The sequence below is a fragment of the Haliotis cracherodii genome, unplaced genomic scaffold (genome assembly GCF_022045235.1).
Source record: "Haliotis cracherodii isolate W230 unplaced genomic scaffold, xgHalCrac1.p SCAF_11, whole genome shotgun sequence".
NCBI lineage: Eukaryota > Metazoa > Mollusca > Gastropoda > Lepetellida > Haliotidae > Haliotis > Haliotis cracherodii.
Window position 1 is genome coordinate 30,667,551 of NW_027266266.1, and position 13,548 is coordinate 30,681,098.

Here is a 13,548-nt window from a genome sequence, read left to right on the forward strand (position 1 = left end):
GCCCACATTTACACACGCACGCACGCGCGCGCACACGCACACACATTTTGATTTACCAATCCCTGAATTGAGAAGACGTCCGTTACGAAGCTCCTCCAAGTCATCAATATCCGTAAATGTCTGTGTTAGTATTACCCATCCAAAGCCGAATATACATTTTTTGTGCTTTCTTGACAACAAATGTTATAATTGGGATAACACTTTCTGAGTAAAGTACAGATTCTCGTACTTTCTTTGGTTTAGTCCCGTCCGGGATTTGAACCCACACAAAGTTGACATCCATAAATATTTTTCCTTGTGTGTATCAGTTCTTAATGCCCTTCAAAGACTCAGTCTAGCTTTGTTTTTAAATGTGGTGATATTTGCGTAGAATATAATATGGTCATGCCTATATACATTTGGGTCTTTGTCTACATAAGCATTTAGACATAAAATTTAGAGCTAAGGACATTGCTAATTCTGCAGGAATGCAGTACACGTCATAGCAAGCTGTGATCTTTATTCATACTTAAGATATTCGTAATGCAGATCACATGGATCCATGATGGCTGACGTAGACACAATGGTGGGGAAAGAAGAATGTGATGTGTGTGTGCGTGCGTGTATGCGTGCATGCGTTTTGATACGAGCGTTGGCGAACAGGTTGTGAGATGATTGTGTGAGTAAGTTAAGTGGTTGAGGATGTGGCAGGTATGAGTATTGATACATGCAGACTTATGGTTGGGAGACTGGGTGTGCCTGTACCGAGGTCTTTTGTTTCACTTATAGTGTTTACTTTCACTCAAATACTGTTGTACGCATTTAAATGACTGAAACTATAGTGACTCAAAGGTCATGCTGGCCGGACATTCTACATATCTGCCATTTTTATGCGGTACAATTCTTCTTCTTCTTTTCTCTCTCTCTCTCTCTCTCTCTCTCTCACACACACACACACACACACACACACACACACACACACACACACACACACACACACAGGCGCATTCATTGTTTTATTAAATGTATCCTCGAGAGTCAGTAAGATACTAGAAATAACCTCACCAAGTTTCAGCTTTCGCCTCTTCCTTTGTGGAATGAGGTTTCACATTTGTAAAATGATCTCTCTTATCTGTCTGTACCATCAACTTAACTGCCCTCACCCCCTGCAGTTTTCCCGTCCCATATTGCGAAGCAGGTGACCCACAAGGAGGAAAGCCGCCCTCCCTCAGTCCAGTTATACTGTGCCTAGCCCAATATGTTGGGAAAACGTAGCCTTGCTGTGGGCAAACATTTCGTAACAATTTGGCTAAATTTGATGTGTAAACAGCAAATATAATTCAGTTTTATTTCAACAAAAACGGAAAAAAATCGGATCCTACTTATTTTGTGGATACCATAACAATAAATCAAACCAATGGATCGTTTGAGCTAGCACGAATATAAAAACATAATTAGCAAGTCGATAGTCATAATTCCCTCTGTTGGTCCCACGTGAAATGTTCTTCATGAATAGAATAGATGGCCGATAGACGTTCGACCGAATAATATCATTTGCTAACTTCAACTGTTCATCTAATTTCCATTAATGTATGTTACATAGTTCATATGTTCATGGTCTTCTTCACTGAATGTACAGTGTGGAGGACTACTTCACTTGAGGATAAGTAACATAAATAATGTGGATAATTATGATAGTATTGCCATACCATTATTTTTAGCATCGGAATTGTTAACATAATTCTTAAAGATATTATGTTTTGTTTGTTTGTTATTTAATGCCGCATTCAGCAACGTGAGGATATTAAAACATTACATTTAGGTTCAGTTGTATTTTTATATTTATATCATTTTTGCAAATGTTACAGAGACCTGATAAGGGATTCAATAATGAATAGTCGCTATTCTTAAAGTAAGAATATGTTAGATTTATCAACCAGAAATATTGCACACAAGAGGATAATCAAATTTCATGACACTATTATACGTCGAAGTCAACGATATTTGTGTATGTTATTGCTACATGGCACGGATACGTCACGATAAAGCAATTAGAAATTGACATTTGATGATATAAGAAAAAAGAAGGAAGCGAGATTTATTTCACGATAAAACATTGTTCTATCATGACGTCATTTATTGAGATTCGAACATGCACTCGCAACTTGAAATCGTCGTAAATTTGACCTTATTTTTTAGAGGAATGTGTCTAGTGAGTTGTTCCCAATAAATGTTGCTGGAGAAGGTAGATAAATGCAGTACCAGAACAATCGAATCAGAAAGAGAGCGTGATATGACAATCGGTATTGGGGGAAAAGGTACAGATAATCGACGAGAAAATTGTGAGAATATGCGGAAAAGACCAAACTCAAATCCTAAAATGGATTTAACTAGCATGGCCGCTGTCGGATTCTATTCAAGGAGTCATCATTATTTAAGTACGGGTAAATATTTTAAAGCGTGTATTTTTTCCTTATTTAACACCCTCAAAGAGGGTGTACGTATTGTTGATATCTCAGATAGAAATAAACGAGTGGTGGTCGTTGTTTATCGTACAATTAACAACTCACACTCGTCGTTTGTTTCTTAATTACATGACCATATACACTAACATTATATCTTTTCATGTTTATCGGTCAACAAAAGCGACATAAGCATTTCCATTATCATGAGAAAGCCTTGCCAAAAGTAGCGCCAACTGCACGATTGCGACAACATCAGGAGCATGTTTCATGATTCATCATAATAAATGATGACACTGGGTGCTCTCAAAAACGCGAGTTCTTTTCCGATCCACTAGTGGCACCCGCCACAAACACATCCAAAGGCAAGCCAATTGTTCACCCGAAAAGGCAGAGAATTGCATCAGACATCATTTTGGTCATTGATACGTCAAACCTGGAAACGCCGTCTACACGTCCAACACAAAGCCCAAGCCAGGACCCAAATCCTTTAAACCCGGCCAAAGTTCTGTTAATTACATACATTTCCCCCTAACCTTAAGTAATCTATACTAGTTCTGAAGTAAATCGTGTTTACCTGTATGAATCGTCTTATGTTTTTTTATTGCCGATAAACAGAATATGCACACTTTCTGAAAGTACTGTGTGATAAGTCACGCACCAAACCTATACCCTCGATATACATGCTGGTCTTACTTAAAAAAGAATATTGGGTTAATAAGATACGTATATTAAAGTGCCATGCTTTCCTGATTTCCATGCTCTCATTCTAATTTGAAATAATGGCATAAATAGTTACCACTCATCTTTCAATATTTTTCAAGGTTGGGTTATTCACAAACATATTTGACTATGTACAACAGCAATACTTACTTATCTTTATACTTAAAGGCATCAGGTTTGTCTGTCATAAGACCCCGAAACAAATATGTCCAACACAACCCAAAATTTGGCTCTTGGTTCCTTGTTATTATATTTTATAACTATTGTTTAACAACTGTTTTTTCTGTAAAATATGTTCATTTCAGAAATTAGATGTTATTCTAGCATCAGGTCTGTGGTACGTTCACTGCATCAGCATTACATTAAAACGATATTTACATTATATAAATACATACAGAGGAAATGCTTAGCATTTATCTTATAAGGAAGAGTGCAGGACGACTTGCTTTATACATATAAATGTGGACATATATGTATGGACATTTGGATTATCTAGATATACCTCCTTAAAGATAGTGTTCGTAGATGACTGTAGAAAATGGAATAAGTATGTGAGTAATCGGGTTAATACCACGTTCAGCAATATTCAGCCATATTGCGATATTGGTTTCCAACATAAGACAGACCATGAAATTATGACTTGAATTTGGACCTGGCTTTCTGGTGTGATGTAACGCCCAAGAATCTCCGGTAGAAAAAAGAGCTTAAAGCACGAATTAAGATCACGAGATGATACTGATGTATACATCTGGACATATATTTGCGTAGTATTACTACGTTAATTCATCAGTATAAATGTATTTTGCATAAACGGATATTGTAGGATCGACGCTGACATGCGCATATATCCTATTCACCAGTGCTGTAATATTTAATTCATTTCTATCATATCGACACAAGAAAGGAGACACGAGAAACTATATTTAAATTTAAAAGGAGCCCAAGTGGGATGGAAATTTCAGCCTGAACCTTTTGAACAAGGCTTGTTACATTTTGGCCTATAGCATTGCCGTAAGGCCTGGGCGGAAGGGAACACCTGTTTGCACCCATCAGATACCAATCACAACTTCTCTCTCCAAAGGAAAACAAAATACGAAAAATATCGGAAGTGTATCCTTCTAATTTTCTATTTAGATACATGTTTTAACTTCAAAGTAATTATAAGAGTCTCATGTATTATTGGTATCTGTGATGCTGGTACCGTTTTGTCGCCATTGTGTAGCTTTTGTGGAGTTATTATGAATATCAAATACATGTCTTGAAATATGGACTTGTGAAAGAACTCATCATTGAACCATATGCATTTTAATTAATGCATATACCATTTACTTGGCGTGTATGGACACTTATTATCAATTTCATTGTACCTTATTATTTAAAAAAATACCCGTGAAGATCCGGGTTAGAATAGGCCTTCAACAACCCATGCTTGTACGAAGGCGACTAACATGATCGGGTGGTTAGGCTCGCTGACGTGGTTGATGCATGTCATCGTATCCCAAATGCGTAGATCGGTGCTCTTAATGATAATAACTAGATTGTCTGGTCCAGACTGGATTACTTACGAACCACCGTCATACAGCTGGTATATTGCTGAGTGCGGCGTTAAACAATAAACAATCAAACATAATATATTATTAAACACCTTCCAACAATGAGAAATTAAACTTATATTTTCTAAATATTCTGTTATATTTATAACATAATTTGATTCATAATCTAATTATTGCGTTGTTTTCTCCTCTGTCATTCAATGTACATGTTCAAACCCCTAAACTTTTAATATTTCATTTTTCACAAATGATAATTCATTTATCAGAGTATAGATCATATGCGTTTATATCACTATCTGATGCTAAGGTTTTATTGCAGAAATTATAATTAATTCAAAATGTAGAAAGATACACAATTTGCCATTATTTGACTTTTAAACTGTATAAAGTATGATATAATGATCAGAATGCCTGTAACGGGTAGTATTTAAGAAAGTAATATTTGTCGATAAGTCCCATTTTTCAGATATACAATAATACTACTGAAGGGCATATCTCCAGAGAGAGGTTTACATTGTAGTTCTCATCATTTGTGGATAATTCAAAAAGCAACATAGAAAATGTTTATGCTACCATGACGAAAGAATACAGAGTAAACGTAACTCGCAATTCTCCAAAAGAGATTTCAAATCACAATAACAAATGATTTAATCTCTACATTGTGCCCTTGTTCGTGAGCCCTTGTTTTATTCACCAAACAGCCCCAAACCGAAACTCCACAACATATCTGATTACACTGATTCAGGCTGTCCAAGTTCTCCATGAGACACTGACGGCTGTTCGTCTCCCAGACCATACAGAGTAAATTTAAAAGGAATCCAGCTCAAGTCTAGAACGATTTGGCAAGCCTAGATTGCCTCAATTCTATCCATGAAAGTAAGCATTAATAACAAAATATTGTTCTTGTCTGCTTCATATTATATTTTGTAGATACATATTTTTGACTAGGAAAATTGTACTGACACTGGCGCTGTCCCTATTGAAGCTATTTATAAGAATTTCGAATTGTCGTCCATTGTTCTATGTTAATACGTCGATGACAAGTGAGGATATCATAAAGTAATCGTTGATGCCGCACTACCCTATGATAAAAATTATAATCAAGTTGACTGGTGTGTACATTACTACAGTGAACACGTACATGATCATGCCCTAATAATCAAATGCCGTAATGTCAAATACTAATTTATTATTGTGTGATGAATTTAAATGGATCAGTGGTAACATGTGATATTAATATTCCATCAATTTCTTTCCTGGTTGGTCCATCCATGTCTACAAAATGAAAATAATACAATTAAAATGGAGCATAGAACAATTCTTAATTTCAGGCTAGAGCTGTGGAAATCTAGACTTTCCCAATCATTATAGACTTCAGTTGGTCTCATTTTTTAGAGAAGAGCTCACAATAAAACGTTAATGGACTCGCGGACGGCTTGTGTTTTCATTTCAAGACGTACATGTATCAGGTTGAACTTCTACGACAGATGTAACTTAGTTACCGCTTCCTAACTGTAACAATAACTGAACTTTACGCCTTTTATACACATTTGTGATGGGGCGACAATGCGACAACGAGACATATTTTGACCTTGAAAATGTCGCGTTACGGCATCTTCGCCCTTTTGTAAAATAAAGAAAAGGATTATCAAAGAGCGACAATGCGAACACGCGACAATACGACAAATGGCCAATTGTCGCGCTTTTGTTAATTTTGACACGTTTTGCTTGTTTTTGTAAGGGCGACAATGCGACAATGTCCCTTCCATAGTGATCCGTGCAAAATAAAACCTGAGTTATGAAATAGAAATCTGACATGCCAGTTAAAAGATAAAGTGTTGCAGCTTCTGATTTCATAGATCGTCAAGAAGGATTATCAATAATGGGATGGGTGATGAGTTCAACTGCATACGCTGTGATTAACAATATTGCTCCGATTCAATACGTTTTGTCAAATGTATGACATGTATTACGTGAATGAACATATTGTTTATACTCGTCCATGTTTTTGACGGACAATATAATTTACATTCTCGGTAAAAGTGAGGACGGGCATCATTGTGTGTTTCCGTGCTTTGTTCAGGGGAACAATTGACTTGTCCTTGCGTGTGTTTGTGACGGGTGCCACTTGTGTGGCAGGATACGCTCATCTTTTCCCGAACACCCATTTGGTGACCTGAACCACTTCTGATTTTTACCCCACATCAGTCTGATACACCGTGATATAACTGAAATACTGAAATACTGTACAGTTGAAAATGAGGTTTAATGCGATTACCGTAGTGTGTTACTGCAACTGTTCAAATTTTGTGCAGTGATGTTATGTAATATGTAAAAAAAACATATTTAAACATCCAACTGATTTGAATAAAATATACTTGCGTCAGTGTATTTTATTAACGCCTCAAACCGTAATTTAAACACATAAAATAACTTGAATTACTACTAGCTTTAATAGGCCATCTCGGAATAAAATAGTTCCCCCCAAAGCGAGGAACATATGTTTTAGTATGTTTACAAGAAATATATTCCAAACAATATCCTCATTAGATGAGAAGAACAGAATTACCTCAGTAAGTCAATTACAATGACAGAGAGTCGTAATACATTTACATCAAGTACAATACGTCAAAATGGCCGACACGATAAACGTGACGGGAGATATTTTCGAAGTTGTTAATTAACCTGTGGCTATTTCAAGCTTTTGTCATCACTGATCAATTGGCCGATCATTGAAAGGTGATTGTGAAGATGTGTCAAATAGATAATGAGGTAAATTCATAGATTTCTGTAAATTGTCACTACGATAGTTTGGATTTTCATCTTTTTTTCTTTTTTTCCTCGCCGATGGGTTGTAGCGAGGGTATCCTTAAATGGGCTTGCAACCACGCTTCTGTATGAATTCGTATCAGGGAATTCCAAGGGTTTTCCCCAGGAATGTGGAAGTGGTCAGTGTTTACGCCATTTCAAGAATACAGTCACGTGAAGAACGTCATGTGACCGACATCTCGACCAAGCCGTATATCTTGTAAACTTCACATTAAAAAATTAGTTATTGTTATAACCAAATGAAACACAACCCATCATCCGATAGGGGTAACTGTGCATAGCCGAGGGATATGTTACCACAATAAACTTAGTAACATTGTTTGGTTTGACTTCTTGGCGCGTGTCTGAATTCCATTAACATGTTACACATCCGAAAACTAGCTTATCAGCAAATCTCCCTGCACTGCGCGCGACAGATACTAGAGCAAGGCATGCCAGAAATACGAAACCTAAAGCTTCTGAAAGGAAGCCTTGGGCCTCACGTGCGTCGCGGGACCAGCGCCATCTGATTGGCCGTTAACAGTTGTACAAGGCGGAGCAAATAGCATCGTTTTTCCGTCCATTTTACGCTTGAACAACTCGACCCTTTTCTGGACACTTTCTAGACGCTTACTAATTAATCAGTTTTAATGAATTTTTAGTCGTTTTTCCGTCCAATGACTATATACGAAAAAAAACGATGTTTTCGTGTTTGCAGTTTGGTGCCTTTTGATAGTTGGGGATTTAAAAAAAAGTTATTTTTCGAGTTTCCATGTCAACGACTTTGATTTAGACTGAAAATGGCGTTAATCATCGTTTCCGGAGCAGATCTTGAAAACCGTACTATATATCTTCACCAAAAATAGCCCATAGATAGATCTAGTGGTGAACTGGTGCATTTTGATAGTTGGGGATTTAAAAAAAAAGTTATTTTTCGAGTTTCCATGTCAACGACTTTGATTTAGACTGAAAATGGCGTTAGTCCTCGTTTCCGGAGCAGATCTTGAAAACCGTATTATATATCTTCACCAAACTTGGCACATAGATAGATCTAGTGGTGAACTGGTGCCTTTTGATAGTTTGGGATTTTTCCCCCCAATTTTTTCTTTTAGTTTCCATGTCAACGACTTTGATTTAGACTGAAAATGGCGTTAGTCCTCCTTTCCGGAGCAGATCTTAAAAACCGTACCATATTTTCACCAAACTGGGCACATAGATAGATGTAGTGGTGAACTGGTCCCTTTTGATAGTTGGGGATTTAAAAAAAAGTTATTTTTCGAGTTTCCATGTCAACGACTTTGATTTAGACTGAAAATGGCGTTAATCATCGTTTCCGGAGCAGATCTTGAAAACCGTACTATATATCTTCACCAAACATAGCCCATAGATAGATCTAGTGGTGAACTGGTGCATTTTGATAGTTGGGGATTTAAAAAAAAAGTTATTTTTCGAGTTTCCATGTCAACGACTTTGATTTAGACTGAAAATGGCGTTAGTCCTCGTTTCCGGAGCAGATCTTGAAAACCGTATTATATATCTTCACCAAACTTGGCACATAGATAGATCTAGTGGTGAACTGGTGCCTTTTGATAGTTTTGGATTTTTCAAAAAAATTAATTTTCAAGTTTCCATGTCAACGACTTTGATTTAGACTGAAAATGGCGTTAGTCCTCGTTTCCGGAGCAGATCTTGAAAACCGTATTACATATCTTCACCAAACTGGGCACATAGATAGATGTAGTGGTGAACTGGTGCCTTTTGATAGTTTGGGATTTTTCCCCCCAATTTTTTCTTTTAGTTTCCATGTCAACGACTTTGATTTAGACTGAAAATGGCGTTAATCATCGTTTCCGGAGCAGATCTTGAAAACCGTACTATATATCTTCACCAAACATAGCCCATAGATAGATCTAGTGGTGAACTGGTGCATTTTGATAGTTGGGGATTTAAAAAAAAAGTTATTTTTCGAGTTTCCATGTCAACGACTTTGATTTAGACTGAAAATGGCGTTAGTCCTCGTTTCCGGAGCAGATCTTGAAAACCGTATTATATATCTTCACCAAACTTGGCACATAGATAGATCTAGTGGTGAACTGGTGCCTTTTGATAGTTTTGGATTTTTCAAAAAAATTAATTTTCAAGTTTCCATGTCAACGACTTTGATTTAGACTGAAAATGGCGTTAGTCCTCGTTTCCGGAGCAGATCTTGAAAACCGTATTATATATCTTCACCAAACTTGGCACATAGATAGATGTAGTGGTGAACTGGTCCCTTTTGATAGTTGCGGATTTAAAATCTTTTACTACTTTAATCGGAGTGCTATCTAAAATTAAATCAGGGTCTTTATGGGGTTTGTATTTCCTACAAAAGTGGATACAATTTGTTTTGGTTTTTGAAAATTTAAAACCATTTTCTAAACACCATTTATTTATCTTATTTAGACATAATTGTAATTGTCTGTCGATAGTATGCATGTTTTTACCACGACATGATATGTTAAAATCATCCACGAATAAAGATCCATCAATGGAGTCATTTAAAACCTTAGAGAGACTATTTATCTTAATACTAAATAGTGTAACAGACAAAATACTGCCCTGGGACACCCTGATCCTGATGATAATGATCAGACAGGGTTGAGCCCACGCGGACTTGAAATTGTCTGTCAGTTAACAATCTGGATATGAATTGAGGCAAACGGCCTCTCAATCCAAAATCATGGAAATCTTTTAAAATCCTGTGTTTCCAGGTAGTGTCATACGCCTTTTCCAAGTCGAAAAAGATAGACACTGCATGCTGGTTACTAATTATTGCATTTTTAACAAATGACTCTAACCGAACTAAATGGTCAACAGTACTTCGATTCTTTCTAAAACCACACTGAATAAGTAAATTATTAGATTCCAAGTACCATGTTAATCTATTGTTGACCATACGTTCCATGGTTTTGCAAACGCAGCTGGTCAGTGAAATGGGTCTATAATTTGATGGATCAGTATGATCCCGTCCAGGTTTCGGTATGGGTACAACTATGGCATCACACCACGAAGGAGGAAAATTCCCCGACGTCCATATTTGGTCAAAGATAGCTAATAGTGTTTCTAGACATGATATAGGCAAATGTTTCAGGAGCTGATAGTGAATATTATCAGCACCAGCCGCTGTATCATGAGCTTGCCCTAGGGCTGCAAGTAGCTCATGGAAGGAAAACACTTCATTATAGTCTTCCCCGTTATCAGAGTGAAAATTAACATTTTTCTTTTCCCTGTTGTTTCTGATATTTTATGAATTCAGGGGCATAATAAGACGATGACGAATGTTTTGCTAATGTTTCACCAAGTTTATTGGCAGTGTCTGATTTATCAGTTAATAACTGATCACCTTCCTTAAGATGGTGAACAGTAGACGTTGATGCTTTGCCTTTAATTTTTTGTATCATGTTCCATACTTTGGATATAGGAGTATGGGAATTTATTTTGGAGACGTAGTTCCTCCAAGATTGACGCTTATTTTGTTTATAAGCCCGCCTGGCTTTTGCATTTGTAATTTTTACTTGATCTAAATTATGAACTGTGGGATGTCGGCGGAAGTACTTTTCCGCTTTCTTCCTACACTTTCGTGCATTTTTACATTCGTAGGTAAACCACGGTTTGCGAATATGAGGATTTGCAGAGGACTTAGGAATTGTTTGATCAGCTATTTCATTGAGCTGATCTGAAAACAATTGAATGGGATCTTCAACATTATGAAAATGATGAGGGATTAATTTTGCAGTACTCAATGTTTCATACAATGACCAATTGGCCTTTGTAAAATTCCACCTGGATGTGGAGGTTTCAGGATTTGGATGTACAGCTTTAAGAATGGTGGGAAAGTGATCGCTTCTGCAGAGGTCATCATGGACCAACCATTCAAACTCATTAAATAGTTCTGAATCAGTGAGAGACAGATCAAGTGCTGAGTATGTTCCAGTGGCAGTATGTAAATAGGTGTTCGAATCATCATTACAGATACACAAATTATTATCAAAAATGAATTCCTCAAGTATTTTCCCTTTATTATTTGTGGTAACACTTCCCCACAGGGGGTTGTGCCCATTCAGATCACCCATGATGATACATAGCTTGGGGAGCTGATCATACAGATTTTGAAGATCAGATAGTCGAAGCAAAGTAGATGGAGGAATATACAAGGAACATAGTGTAAAGACAATGTTCAAAGTTAAACGAACAGCAACAGCTTGAAGATTTGAATTGAGAGCAACAGGGCTGTGAATCACGCCCTGTCTAACCAAGATAGACGACCCCCCAGTTGCTTTGTCACCAGGGGGAGGGGGGGGGGGGGGGGGGGGGGGATATGAATGATGACAGTTATACTGTCTGATATCAAATGTATCTGTACTTTTAAGGTATGTCTCCTGAAGACATAAAGCAGACGGTTTAAAATCCTGTATCAATAATTGAATGTCATTAAAATTGTTTCTAAGTCCACTGCAATTCCATTGTATCACATTGGACAATTCAGTCATGGAGGCTCAATTGGAGATCTCACGCGAACGTGAGGACGAATTACTCCTACTGTCCTGTACAGACAGAGTTACCTCCATGTCAAGAGGCTCAAAGGAGTTGTGAAGAGATAGTTCTGGGGGCGAGGCTGCCGGAGATGATTGTTTTCTATTTAATTTCTTTTTTTTCTTTTTGTCAAGTGAGCTGTCAAGTGGTTCAGTGCTTTTGTTCTTTTCTGGGACAACTGGGACAACTGTGTCAGGCTGACTAGCAGTCAGAGTATCAGTCTGAGTGTCAGACTGAGTAGAAGTCTGGGTTGCTGAACTGATCTGATTATCAGAAGTTGGTGGACTGATTCCAGCTGTTTGAAGGGGCTGATCAGAATGGACCCATGACAGATCCGTTTGGCATGTGATTGATGCAGTGGCAGTAGAAATAGTTGCAGAACGTGTAGCTGCGGCAGAGTAAGTAAGATGTGATGGAGTAGTGGATTGTTTAGTGAACAGTTTTCTTGCATCTGCAAAAGAAATGTTATTTTCATTTTATTGATTTTTGATTCAAGCTGCCAAACAGGACACGACTTAGAAGAAGACAAATGTTGGCCACCACAGTTAGCACGAACAATGTCCTCCTCACAGTCGTTACCCTCATGGCTGCCAGCACAACGATGACATTTGACAGGTTTAGCACATTATTTAGAACCATGGCCAAAAGTTTGACATTTAATACATCGGAGTGGATTTGGGATATACATATCCACTCCGATATTAACATAACCAGCTTTGATTGATTGCGGTAAGGAAGAACGCGCTAAAGTGAACAGGTAAGTATGAGTATTGGTGACAACTCCATCGTTGATTCGGGTGAAACGTTTGACAAACGTAACACCTTGATCCTCCAGTTCAGACACAATTTCTTGTTCTGACATATCAGACAGGCATCGAGCTCTGTCCCGAACAATTCCCCGACACGAGTTCAGTGTTCTGTGCACGGACACAGCAACATCAACATTGGCAAACTGAGTAATTGATAAAAGGTTCAGAGATTGCTGTCTCCGTGCACACTCCACAAGTAAGGAGCCAGACTGAAGACGGGTTACATTTTTTACTACACCACAAATTCCGGAAACAGCTTTTGAAATAGCAAAAGGGTTTAGTTTTAACGGTTGATGATCAGCAGCCTCGATCACAAGGAAGCGAGCCCAAGAGTCATTGTTTTGAGACACATTGTCAGTTGAAATATCATTTTCAAGTCTTCTCTTCTTTTCATGACGAGTTGAACCAGGTAGTTGTTGCGCCATAATGAAAGGAATTTATTCAGCACCCCTGTTCCCCACCCGCCATCGAGTGTCAAAAAGGACGATGCTGAAGAGGAAGCCAGTCTACAACACCAGGGTTACAGGGATGGTATACTCCAGTAAATACAACACGAAAAGCTATATTTGTCTACCCAAAGAAATGCCCAGCCGGTTCGGCCCGTGACAGAACATTGGAAACATATAGAACTCGGAGGTTGAC

The 13,548-nt window shown here is 37.7% G+C and overlaps 1 protein-coding gene across 1 annotated transcript in view; it reads left to right on the forward strand.

The window, feature by feature from the left end:
- The window catches only part of LOC139455683 (uncharacterized), a 265,289-nt gene that overhangs the window by 187,728 nt on the left and 64,013 nt on the right, over positions 1-13,548 (forward strand). The window lies entirely within an intron of this gene.